General features: G+C 37.2%; 1 long non-coding RNA gene across 2 annotated transcripts; it reads left to right on the forward strand.

Moving 5' to 3' along the window:
- Positions 1–41: 41 nt before the first annotated feature.
- LOC125500351 lies at positions 42–12,974 on the forward strand. Of its 2 annotated transcripts, XR_007277692.1 has the most exons (6): positions 42–4,296; positions 4,409–4,543; positions 4,608–4,731; positions 4,806–4,944; positions 5,062–5,306; positions 12,041–12,974. It is a non-coding gene; the product is annotated as an uncharacterized LOC125500351 (long non-coding RNA). The 2 variants fall into 2 exon arrangements; XR_007277693.1 differs by lacking the exon at positions 4,409–4,543.
- The last annotated feature ends 1,541 nt before the right edge of the window (positions 12,975–14,515 follow it).

A 14,515-nucleotide genomic window follows, 5' to 3' on the forward strand; every position in this document is an offset into this window, starting at 1 on the left:
CGAATTCTTTACCATAGCTCTATCGCAATACGTATCACCGAACCATTAACGTACTTTGGACTGGTCATGGTCAATAACTATTCGTATATATAGTTATCGTGATTCAGCTTAGTCGCGTGGAATTCTACCCACATTTGTGAAAGATCGTTTCCATGTTCGTAACAGCATGCGTGGATCCCCGTAATCGAACATCGCTCCGAATCCAAGTTTTGTCGAATCTTAATCACGTCTTTAGGGAACGTTGAAATCAAAGGTGATAATATTGTTCCATGAACTTCGTCTGACTTAACTTCATTGCTCGGTTCAAAATTTTAGTACAATCTGGCTATCGCATATCGTTGCAATTATCGGTGCTAATCACATTTCTTTATACTCTTCTTCATTTATCAAATCATCAATCAAACAACAAATGAAATTTTTTTCTGCCTTTCATTTCATTATTAGAAAAATCGAAGGACTATCCGCTGCAGAGTAACGTTGTTAATTTGCCGATTCGATTGGCAACTAGTTGAACGGTTCAGAATTCTCGGTGGTATAAATTCAGGCGTTTTTTGTTGAATCCGAGAGCCAGTCAGTTTCGAAGAATCAATGATGTCGGGATCTCTGCATTACCAATCTCTGTTGGCAAAAATTTTTTTCGTCCAAGAACACCTCGGAAGGTTCAAAATTCGCGTTACATTCGCTACCTTTAATTCAGTCAATGTTAAAGACGGGATCGTCTTACCGATGTTGTGATTCAGCCGGTTTTTTCTTTCATTACTTTTTTTGGAAGAAAAAAATTAATTGAGTTATCGCTCGAAGCGTTTTTTTTTCTCATATCCAAAATTCACTTAATACATCAATTTTTTATTCATGCTAATGTCTAGCTGTGATTTTTGTCGCCTTAAAATATTATTACACAAACTTATAAATGGTAAATAAATTTTAATATACATCAGATTCACTGCGGTCGATCGGTTAATTAATTTATCGAACTTGTTACGAATTCTGAATTTTGTACATAAATTATGGCGGCGAATTACAGTAAATCGACGGTGTATCCGCGGGAGCATCGATAATTTATTTATATAACATCCCAGATCATGTAAATTAGTATTGAATATCATTAATCAAATTGATTGTATTACAGTCCTATTAACCCACGCGCAGTTTCATGTTTTAATCTGATTTAAGATACGGCGATGACAAGATAGTCGGATTCGAGAATAGTAGTAAGTGCAAATTGCGCGTATGAAGTTTGTCAAATATATTTATATTCGTAGCAGAAAAAGCGAAAAATCACGAGACATCGAATCCCGCGGTGGTGCTGCATATGAAGTTACCGTTACGAACGAGCAAATTGTATGAGTATGTTAATTATTGAGAATTCGCTGCACATTACATATTCCGGGAACTCGAAATATCTCCGTACTGCAGATTATTTATACTCATAGACATAGATGTAGGGAAGATAATGTGGTCATTTGGTATAAACTCTCCATGTTTTATGCGAACATATGCGCGTACATGAGAAAACTTTGCTGTAAATTGCATTTAAAGACCTTGTCCTTCGTTCGCATTACATTCGATTATCATCGTAGGTATGACAGTTATGGGTATTTATAGTAGTACAAAATCGCGATCATCGAAATGAAAGATATTGAAAATTGAAACGGTCCAGTTATCGCCGAATTTTCGCCTCTTCATAAGCTCTCAAAAATGGCGGAGAGAACTGAAAAAAAAAAGAACGAAACCTGCACTCGAGTGTTTAATGAACGAAATAAATTGCAGCCGATCTTGATTCACGCCCGAAATTTATTACATGTTCAGGTGTTCACGCGTCGCTGCTGAATTAATTGCACCTGCAGCTTGTACCGGAAATGAGTCGCAGCGTTGAAGAAGCAAAAAAAAAAGAATGAAATCGCCAAGTGCTGAGGAGATAAAAAGAGAATCTTATATGAATTAGTACCGGAGGTTTTGTTGATGGTTTTGTTTGAAATTTTCAGGGTTTCGCACCAGATCTCTGAATTCTGCGGGTTCTTTCGCTGGCATGCTGCGCAGCGCCTGTAACGCGGTAAGACGAAGAAAAAGAATAATAAGGAAAAAAAGAAGACGAAGAAGAAGAAGAGGAAGATGTGTTCTCCGCCCTGTTGGCGACGGTCATAAATATCGTCGCTAACGGAACCATCGGGGCCTCCAAATGAAGGTGGTCGAAGGCGTCCGAACACGGTTATACGCGAAGCCGTTAATGATCAAATTATCTCAAAACGAGACGACTGGTCATCCGATCACGAGTGACGTCAGATCGTTTAATTCCACCAATTATTTGCCTAATTGTTCGTATTCCAACCTGCACTACGGTAGCCCCGTGCGTGTCGCATTTATGGCGAATAATTTAATATTCGCGCGGTATTGAGCCGACCTCAAGTGCGAATCGTTCGGAGCCATTAATGGGATCTTATTGTGTTACGTGTTTTTTTTTTGCGACCTTGTAGATCGTTTTTTTTCACTTTTTTCTAAATTTTTCTTTCTCCTTTATTGCAGAGCTAATGCAACGTTGACGTACCCATGCACGGAGGCACCTGTGCGAACCACGACCGTGGCCATGATGGCATGCTGAAAAAATGATGCCATTTCCTCTTTCGCGGTATTATTATTACAGTATAGCAACGATAGTAATGAAAGGTATATAGATGCAAACCACATGCGAGATATATATTTTTTTATCGATCGGTTCAGATACACGTCATGATAAAACGCGAGAACGCGACAAAAGATGAATTCAATTTCAGAGAATCCAGATTCAGGAAAAAGGAGAGGAAAAATTTGAAAAATGTTTTAATTTTTCACATACTACGCTCCGCGGTATTACATCGGCGATCGATTATAAAAGTTTAATAACTGCTAATTAGAGTATGAATTGTATTACATCCCGTATCTATTTCCGTTACGCAACTCACATAATTTTATGATTAATTGCAATAACCACTTTCTTGTTAAATGCTTAAAACTTATAAGTACGATTTACGAGTTCGATTTTTGCTGGGAGAATTTCATGTTAATTTATAACGCGGCGACTGATTACTTTATGATCTACAAACGAGTCTGATGTAATTAATTTATATCGAACGATCATCGATCAAAGTGCCATGCCATTGATAAGCGTTTGTAAATATGTATGGGATACGCAATTACACGATATAACTGTCGTACGCGTGCATTCATTCATCAATTCATTTACAATTCTTGGAATTGTAAGTAGTAATTGAATCTATCGCGTAGCGCTATGTGATTTATATAATATATAAGTTGTATTCCGCTTTATCGAGTAATGTTTTTTTTTTTCCTTTTTTTTTTTTTTTGCAAATCTTTTTCATTTTTGTACAGGGATTTCCGGTTTTTCAATAACTATTATCGATTTATGGAAATTCCATTTTTATCCCACGAGGTAATTGTAATGTCATTATAATTATACGCACGTGAATGCGAACAATTTTATTGATGGTAACTACACTTCGTATAGTGTGCGACAGTCGAATACCAATTGATTTTCCATTTTTTTTTTTCATTCTTTTTTCATTTTAGTTTTTGGAATTTCATGCATCATACCCGTTCGTACGTCACTTCATTTTTTTTTTCGACGGATACAAAAACGACTAGAGAAAAATTTTTTCTCAACATTTCTTTCAAATCAGAAAATTTAATTGTTATTATTTCACGGGTACAATTTGTCAAAATAATTGTGGAGTATCCTATCGATGTTGTTACGAGTGATTTATAGTAAATATTATCATAGTAATTCAGACTTGGGATCGTTGAGAGAGGAAAAAGAAGAAAAAAAACTGAAGGGGGGGGAGAAAAAAATGATTTCGAATCGGACGAACGACGATCGGTGTAACATGGCATATGATTGATCCGGAAGCTTCTTGAATACCCGATCGATCGTTGGCTTCTCTAGGCCAAGGTCTGATGCATGTATTATTCATATTTTTAATTTATGGAGCCTAACCCTAAAATACGCAAATCGGACTATGTAACTGTTATACGGGAACATCATATGTACACGCGTTCGCCGATACACCCGTACTTCTCATAAATTTCTACAGGAAACTGTGACGATTTCATGTGAAAAACAAACATTTGCAACCCCTGCACATGTGCGGTTAGCACGTTTTCTGCTACCGATCACAGGTATGGAGATTTCGCGAGTTCCAGCGCCGTTTTCCTCAGCCTTTCCTTCTCTTCGTCCTGCGGTAAAATTCCAGGAACACGCGCACCCGTTGAACAGGGACTCCCCGCGGTAGCAGGAGCAGCGAGGTACGTTGTACTCCCTTTGAAGGTACATGAATACCTACGTACGTACGCATACCTATAAAAGTAACGAACGTCTGAGATCCCGTTTTAAATACATGTATTCATTCAATTATAGATTCATAGTAGATAGAATCGCCGTGGGTTTGTCGGTGGACATAAATTCGCGTTAGAATATATAGCCGTTTAAATTTTGCCGCCCGATTGAATATAACAGCCGGGAGTTGGGCGAATTCATGCAGGACTCGAGACGGTATTAAATGTAAACACGTGAAAGCAAAGAAACAAAAAAATTGTCGCCATTTTCTTCATTGCAGAGTATACATTAAATTGAGAAACGCCGGAAATCCAGGAGGTGTATAAAAGGCGACTCGTCGCGCATTCCTCGCAAGGATATCTACCCGTACGACGCGTAACACGAAAAAAACTGCAGTTGAACAGGTTTGGCATCACGTTGCAATTCAAGAGGCTACGGAATATATGTACATATCTATATATATTCGTATGTATCGCAGCTCGAGGATAACAGAATCGGTACCAATAAGGAAATTCATGCCACACCATCGCGCGAGCTGACTTTGGTGGGCGTCTTTATATTGCACGAAAACAGTTATGACCTTGTGCAAACGGTTCCAACGCCATATCATTTACAAGGTTTTTTGGGTCAACTTACATTATCATTTGATTCGATGATTTCTTCTACTCCGCTTCGATTTCCCCCCCCCCCCCCCCCCGCTCTTTTCATTCGTTTGGTTTAAATCTTTCTTGGAGCCTGGAAATCGCGCGGCTCATGCGGAGACTTTGATGCGTGTGCAAGCTTCGTATCGTCAACGACGAACCGGTGAGCGACTGGGCGGGTGGAATAAAATTTGAAAAATCAATCTCGCGGTCGACTCGCGACCCCGTAAAGTTTACCGACGATCTCGAATCGAACGTTACGGTCCCCGATGACGATGCCGATGGTCCAATTCCAGATATATTTTCTGACTCATTGTCAGCGATCGCCGCGAAGTACCGTAAGTATACACATCGCTTCCGAGAGTTGGTGTATAAATATATAGCGGAAAAATACAATGCACAAAAATTATTACAACGATAATACGGTATAGTGTCAATTTGCATACGACTGTATTGTGTCCGACGTTTACACAACGATCGACGCTTCGCAGCAGCGCGGGGAGGAAAGTACCCGACAAAAAACCAACCGCATTCTCATTTATTTTGCAGAGGAAAAAAATTCTCAACTTTTAAAATAAGGGATTGTTGTCATTTATTTTTATAATTTACGATTCCAGGTATTATATCGAAGCGAGAGATGAATTTCGGTTGTGTCTTATTTTTTTATTATCTTATTCTTTATTCTTTGTGGGCAGAGTCAATTAGCGCGTATCTGTTCTCTGATTTTTTTTTTTCATATTTCTACGTCGTCCGCGAAGTGCAGAGCTTGTTCGATCCGCGTTTGATATCTCGAAAGAGATTAGTCAACGTGAATCCCAGAGAGTTTTTTTTTTTCTGGAAGATAGGAGGATGAATTTTTTTGGAACAGTGGCACGGTTATTCTGCCCTCGAGTTTTTTAGCGATCGGCATATCGAACTCTTGGCCAGCGTCGCCTTCGCCTTCACCTTCACCTTGTTGTAACGTAGTAGAAGGTGGTGGGCGTAAGGCATTATGACGATACCAAATTCATGACACACATCGCGCTCGGAGGCGCTCCTTCTCACCGCCCGTATATTTTATTTATTCGTAATTCTGGGTCGATCGAAGGATGCGAATCGTGGAACGCGGTCAATTGGTCGAAAAATTCCGAGTTCAAATTCTGTACGTCATATACATTATAATAGACAATATGTGATTAATAATTATATATAAAACGGATGAGTTCCATTATTTCTTCCCTTTTTTTTTATTTTTACTCGATAATTTGAACGCTAAAAACAAATTCGATTTTTGAGATGATTTGTAACTAAAAAAAAATTCGATTTTGGAGCAAAAAATAAATCATTGTTTTAATTGGGTTTAATACGCTTTTCTTACGTATTTTGACCTCAGGAATCCGAATCTGAAAGAAAAATTGATCTATCTTAAAAATTGACCGAGTTATCGCCAATTTTCAGCTTTTTGGGGTCAAAAATAAAAAATTGATTTTTTAGTCTATCTTAATGTAATTTGAATTCAGGAATCCGAATCCGAAAGAAAAATTGATCTATCTTAAAAATTTCCCGAGTTATTCCCATTTTTTCGCATTTTTTGGCATAAATTTGAGGATATCTCGAAGGGAAAAAATCGTAGCTCAATTTGGACAACGGTTTCGCGTTCCTGAGGTCAAAATACATAAGAAAAGTGCCATACGATCAATTTTAAAAAATAAAAATTTTTGGTCAAAATTTGAAAAAATCGTAAGGGGTACCCCTTGGAAAAATCTCAAATTTTGGCCAAAAATTTTTATTTTTAAAAATTGATCGTATGGCACTTTTCTTATGTATTTTGACCTCGGGAACACGAATCCGTTGTCCAAATTGAGCTGCGATTTTTTCCGTTCGAGATATCCTCAAATTTATGCCAAAAAATGCGAAAAAATGGGGATAACTCGGCCATTTTTGCAGATAGATGAATTTTTCTTCCGGATTCAGATTCCTGAGCTCAAATTACATTAATATAGACTAAAAAATCAATTTTTTATTTTTGACCCCAAAAAGCTGAAAATTGGCGATAACTCAGTCAATTTTAAAGATAGATCAATTTTTCTTTCAGATTCGGATTCCTGAGGTCAAAATACGTAAGAAAAGTGTAATACAATCAATTTTTAAACCACTTTTCGTTTGGCCCAAAAAACGATTTTTGTTTTGGCTTTTCAAGGCTAATCTCACGTATAATCAGCTCAGAAATCCAAATCTGAACTTCATGTTGTGATATTGTTATCATAATCTGAATATTGAAAATCTCCTCCCTTGCATTTGTTTTTGGTACAAGATTTTTTTATTTATATAGAGGGATACGTATTCCAGGAGAATTCAAAATCCGATATTATAAATTCCACTTAAACTTATAACCGGCCATTAGCCCTGCCCGAATATATTTTCGACTGGACGATAAAATCAAACGAAAAATACCTGGAAATGGAACAAAAAGAGAGACGATTAAAAAATCGCGAGTTTAAAATTTCTGATAAACTCCGAGGATGTAATATCGGTGAAGATCGGCGATAATTCGTTAACCGGTACCGTTTTATGCCATTTCAAAAACAACATATCTTATGTGCGTACGTCTCTGCCAATCGTTAATTAAAATAAATCGAACATTATTTGACATTCGAGCTGCCGATAAATCGGCCCACTGCCACCAAATTGAATTGCTATGGGAAAAATAACCGAATAAATAAATGAAAAAAAGAATTCAATACTCGCTAGTACAACGTGTGTTGCGCGTAGTCGTCGGGTCAAGTTGTGTAAAATTTTGCCCCACCCCGAAAACCAAATATCTTCGAATAACGAAACGTCGTGTCTTGTATATCATTTAAATTTTGGCTGCAATGACCTCTTATACCGGCGTGTTGTGGTATAAATAAATTTTCAGAGACGTGGGCCCGGCGTCGTCCTCCTTAGGACGTTTATAGGCTTATGTAGTCGACCCGTTTGGCGGGGCGAATTTTTTTTTTCTTTTCTCCTCCGGTGACGATTGTACGTAATCTGGTGTGCGATAATTTGGGCAATTAGTACACATTGGTCGTCGGGCGCGACTTGCATCACAATTGTCTCGCGAGACAAAATTTTTGATCCCCGGTATTTGACAATAATTATCATATCATATATTTACATTCGACAACTTACCGGACGCACGCGCCTTGTCTAAAGACATACACAATGAATTTGATATCGTGCTAAGACTTCGTTATAAACTCAATCCGAGATTGGTAGCGCGGATAACGTCATAAGCCGCATTATGTAAACCTCCGAAATTAAGACGCGATCAAGAGCTCCTCTTGCTTCTGGGTATTATCAGCATCGTTGTTATTCGGATTTTATCCGAGCCGATTGAATGCAAATGTGATAAATCGTCACATACCGAGTGATGGAAATTTATCGGTTTCTTCGGGAAGATCGAAGAAATCATTGTCAATGGGGGAAAATGACAAAAAAAAAAAAATTGATACTGTAATTTGACATATCCTGAATTTTGTCTATGCAATTTTATGCACTCGCTGTATCGTTTGGTAGATTTTTTTTTTCTTCGTTTCTCATGAATTACTTATAATTATGTAGCCGAATTTAAAATCTAAAACCCGGACGTGTTGAACGAGAACTCCTGGCGGACGTGACGTGTTTTATGCCTATCCTCCTCTCATTGTAAATTACGTAAGATACGTGGCGTGATAATTTTCCAACCTTATTTTCCGTCTTTCTATTTTCTTCATTGCCTATTATTCCACTATGATTTGGGTATCAAATTTTCTTCACGATGCTCGCGAATTTGTTAACATTGAGAGAAATTATTTACGATACGCTGCAGTCGAATAAGATCTGCACATTTTCGAATTCGTTCAGCTATAAATATTTCGAAGATCGGCGTCGTTTCGAACATCAAAAAAAATGAGAGAAAACGAAGAAATCAAAATGGAAGTGTTCGACTCCATTGTTTCAGAAGTATAATTACACCGAACGCACGTATGGTATAATATTTATAATCTTCATTTATCATCTGCAGGAATATACCATCTTCAATCTATTATTCATATTAACCATCATTATCCATGTGTTCAATCTTTTAAATCATTTCCTCGCTTGATACAAACGAACAACGCCAAAACAAGTTCCATATAATACAACTATTACAAGTCTATGCGTATACCATGTGAGTCATTTTTCATTTATCTTTTCGCTTCTTCTCTCTACATCCTTTTTTTCATGTACTTCTCTCGTATAATTTTTCACGATACGATAAAAGATAAAATCTGCACAAATTTTATACCACATAAACGGTACCATACGGTTACAGTCAAAAAGTTATATACAATTACTTGGGACATATTACGAAGTAAAATGTAACCGAAATCGAATTACGATTTAATTAGTCGAGACGGCAATAATTGTTCCTGTTAAAGATCCTATCGGATCGATAAACAAAACTGCAGTGCGATTTTACTCATACCACATAATAAAATGGATATTACTCCGTGTATATTTGCCGTGCCCGTTCACACGCGACAAGAAGAGGAGAGAAAAAAAAAAGGAGGGAGAAAAAAATTGTCGAGATAAAAATTGACATCGTAAAAAACGGATGGAATTAGATAAACCACTCGATAGTATATACTGTAGGTATAATGTAACGTTGTCAGATAGATTATTTTATCGCGAAATTGTTCGATCAACCACCCGTCCGAAAAAACGAAAAAAGTAAAACTAAAAATGACAGCGAAGATAACTGTCCAAGTATTTCAGGTTTTTTTGAAAAAAAATATCCCGTAACGGTCACGCATTATATTCGGGGATTCATTCATTTAGTCATTTTGTTCGAAGAAGGAAAAGAATATTTGGATCATGTATAACACCTCATCGGTTGAGATGATAAAATTGAAGATTGAATAAATTAAAAAAGAAAAAAGAATCGTTCAACATTCTTACAATATTTTTTCGCTATGGTCATTGCAGGAGAAGAAAAAATACATAGATGTAAAAGCGTGCGAATTTAAACAAACGGTTACCACACGTGTAAATCGTTCGTTGTATCACTCGTATTAGGTATTACGTATCGTACAGGTAATGTATACCAACGCTTGCGTGCTTTATATAAACGTTATGACAATCATTCGATGATTACACGACATTCTTCACCGATCCGTAAGCCACACGAACATATTACTAATGCGCGCGTCCGCATGCTTGGCACTTCCACAAAAATTCTAATGTTTTTCTTTTCTCTTTTTCTTTCTTTATCCGATGACGCTTTTGTCCTTACGCGAATCAAACGTTCGCCGGTGCTGAATTGTTTCTTTTTTTTTTTCGATTTTTATTTCGTTTTTACAAATGTATACATTAACAGTCCTCCCTCGTACATATCCTCCGTGTACTACACGCCTTGTCGAACGTAAGATGTAACATTTTCATGTACCTACTTATATGCATGGACGAAATGTGCGAGCGGAAAAATTATTCGACGATTTTTTAATTCTTTTGTGATTTTTTTTTTTCAACCCGTAGATGTACACGGATTTGATTGTCTGATCTACGTGAATACGTATACGGAAGCGAAGTCAGGGCAGTGCGACTGGATCTTTAAATTTTGAATTATGCGAAAGGTAAAAGTATGAAAATTCTATCGAATAAGATTATCGACAACCGGTTGAGATTATCATCTCAACGGCCGTGACCGCATCTCATCACCATCATTATTATAGATGCAGATATACGTGTTACATGATCGAAGGTAAAACGAGTCTTGTGAATCAAATAGATCATAATAAAAAATTTAACGACTACCAATGAAAGTCTATTATATACCTACGTGGTATTTCTTTCTCTTTCATTTTTTTTCCCCCTCTTCTTGGGATTTTTCGGATTTTTGTAACTCACATTTTTTACACGGGGTGAGAACATAGGACTTTACACAAAGCTGCATAATCAGAAAAAAAGAACAGGATCAGCGAATTCGTTGATTGAAATCCATGTGCAGATATTTATTTTTGTTTCTCTTAAACATAATTCACGTTCAAGAACCGGCCGTTTCATTTTACCTCTGACCCACCCCGTTGAAAATGGAAACTCGCAAAAGTTCTGAACTTTTTCAAATCACGTATGCGTGTACAGAGTGTAATGATCGCTAATTAAACGAGAATGCTAATCAATGTGACTCGCCCGGTCCGAAAGAAATTATACAGGTAGACATCATACGCCTATATACGAATGTCTCTCTCTTCTATCGGTAGGTCCAGATCCCGTGAATTTATGGTGACTGGTTCATGTATATATACAGTTAGACTTTGTTAGATCGAAGAACGATCCGTGTACGATCCGTACGCGATCCGCAACAGTTTCCAATCAGCGTAAGTCAAGGCGACATGTATAAATAGAGGTATGTACGGTGGTATAAGGTAAGACATAATGAGTGTTCGGCGACGCTGATCTCGTCTGACGAGGAAGACAAAAAAAAAAAAATAAGATGAAGGCGTTAGAGGGGTCAAATCTAAAAAAGAATCTAACACACCACGTCCATTGTACGCGAATTGATCGATATATATATTCTATTGTGCTGAAAAATTACACAACTTACGTTAGTTTAGGTTAAATAATTGGATTTAACTGTTAAATCTTTGTTACGTACAGTACCAATTTTTCTAATTCAATTTATTTTCGATTTTATTTTCAGAGGGATTTTTTTTCACTCTCGTCAACCTTAATTATAGTTTTTTTATTGTTGTATTCACGTGAGAAAAAAAAAAGAGAGAAAAATCGAGAAATGATCGGCTATAAAATTTTGGACAGCGAAAATTGAAGAAATTTCGATACACGCAGCGAACGAGGTGCGACTTACAATTAATAGACTGTCCAGATTCTACATATAAAAGTGCTTAAGACCGTGGGATCGAAAATTAAATTAATTTATATATAAATTTTATACTTAAATATATATACATGTACGTAAACTGCACGTGAACCAAGAACTAAAGATGTGAGAATTATTTTTTCTATTTCTGTCAATTTTTTGGGTTTCACGTGAAATTTTCGAATTGACAGTTTTTTGATTTTACTTTTTCAGGGCTACCTTCAGATGACTCGATAGTTACGTATGGAGGAGAACTGGATCAGCGTTCGTTGGCTAATGGGGGAGGAAAAGAGAAAATAAGAAACGAACAAAATGAAATGGATATAAAAAACTGAATTCTCGTCAACGTATAACGAGACTCCTGGGTGGCTTCGAATGACTGACGATGAAGTTGAAGTCCATCTGCAATGCGACGAGAACCGATGGGGTGGCCGCCATATTGCAACCGCTTTTGATCATACGAGAATAATTTTGCAATTGAAATCCTACAGGCATCTGTGCGTTCACAGATTTCAGACATCCCACAAGAAGACTGGGACTTCCCTCCATATTCTTAGTCAATACAATTCTCAGGCGAAAATAGACATCTGGCCCTGCAGAAAATTTTATCCGATTCACACTCGAAATCTTCGTCCAAAAAGTGATCTCTTTGTAGAAGTCTATTCTTCTCAATGAAAAAGGATATCAATCTTCAAAAAACTGAAACCGTTGAACGTCGCGAAATTTTCTTTTGTGCTGTCATTTGTTACGTTACATTCTCCGTTTGCAGAGTCATTGAAAATCGATTTAATAAAAACCGATAAATTATCTGTGGAGATGAGTTTACTGTAAATTCGATCACAAAGTTCATTTGTCAAATGAGATTCCTTCTCGCACCTCAACTTCCTGTTCTGAGTTTTAATCGAGCTGAATTTAAAAAAATGGGAGGAAAAAAAAACAAATTGATCGCAGGTATGTCAAAGTATAAGCCAAAAGATAACAAGCAATCGTATGGCGGGAGGCGTGCAAACATCCGTGCCCTGTACCTTTGGTACTTTTAAAGGATTCGGTACACACTACATACGTATACGAAGATATTCGCGAATGGTAATACTTGGAAGTGGAAATTGCCCGTTACTTTGACCGAAATGGCGACCGTTGGGCTAACAGGATCAAAATGCAAGATTATCTATCTTCGTACAGCCTGTTCAATCGCCGTAATTTTTTTTTTTTTTTTTACACGAATCACACTCACGGCGCAACGATTCTCTCGTCGTTGCTGCTTTCATTCTGCATTTTGGAATTTTTTCAAATATTTAACTTTATTATCACACGCGTATTCGTGTATCAATATCTTCGCAAAGTAAAAGTAGGAAGTAGCGTAGTAGACCGTAAAGTTTTACTTTCGACGTTTGAAAATCAAATTTGTTTTGGCAAAATATCGCCCATGTATACATAATACTCTCATCATTCTAAATATTCTTTGCGACGAATCATTTTTTTATTTGTCACTTACCTCAATTCAAAGTAAATCTCATCAAATCTCTCGAACTACACCCAGGAATGAAAGAATATCGTGCGATTTTCACGAGGTACGCGTGTGAATTTCTTCGCATTTGAACAATCAGACGACAGGTGGTTTAAAAAATTTAGGAATCTTCGAACAAAACCTTGACTCTTATATTGTTAAGAATAATTGAGATCGGAAACGATTACACCAACTCTCTTCAGGAATTTACCATACAGGAATTTTTGAAGCTGTGTAATTGCGTCGTAATTTTTTGCATAATATCTCGATCTGCGCGCGTGGTATGCAAATAATTAGGTAGGTCGTTACAGTAGGTGAGTATAATAAGAGCGGTGCTCCGGGTGTATTTGCTCTAGCGATAATATTAGCATAATTGTACCAGATTTATTCAGGAAATCTTTTATAACCTCAGCACTAGACACAAACGCCTTGGTCTCCCTTTACATTTCGAGGCGCAAAAAATTTTGTTTTTTCCCTTGCGCTTCTTTTTTTCACCCATTTTTTGAACATTTCCAAAACGTCTTGTTGAAAATAATTGCAAATAATTCGCTCGTATCAGCGTCGGATTGTTTCAAGTCTCGTATACGTGAATAATAAAACTCCGCATATGATGCGAAGGGCTGGAGCCCTGCAGGGTAAAAATTAAACGCGTTATGATTAAAAAGTAAAGAAAAAGAATCGACATTTACCGTGCCAAATTGCCTGTTTGGTAGGAAGAACAGCATAGCTGTACGTTTGTATGTAAGTGGTTTGCCTCGTGCGCTGCACATGCGATTCGGTTATTTATAGCTTTAAAGAATTACTTCACAAGTACGCACACGTGAAATATACGGCGAGTCGAGGTTCAAGTTCGAGGTCCGTTTGGGCCATCGCTGACTTTATTACCTTCTCATTACAACTTTTCGTTCACGCTGTTACATCGCTGCTGTTGCAACACGTTATTATTTAAAAAAGCAAATCGACCGATCGTCGAAATCTTCGCCAATGGCATCGCCTCACGGCGGGTTTTTGCCTCGCTGTATTAAATTCTCTTTCCGTTGTGTAGAATCATTTTTTTTTTTTTTTTTTTGAAAATCGAGTGATAATCATCGGAAAGGGGTAGCTCATATTTTTTGATTCCATTTACGTACCCTTAATCTTCAAGTATTTCACCCGTGAAAACTAGGAGAAGAAAAAAAACT

This window comes from Athalia rosae, chromosome 3 (genome assembly GCF_917208135.1).
Source record: "Athalia rosae chromosome 3, iyAthRosa1.1, whole genome shotgun sequence".
NCBI lineage: Eukaryota > Metazoa > Arthropoda > Insecta > Hymenoptera > Athaliidae > Athalia > Athalia rosae.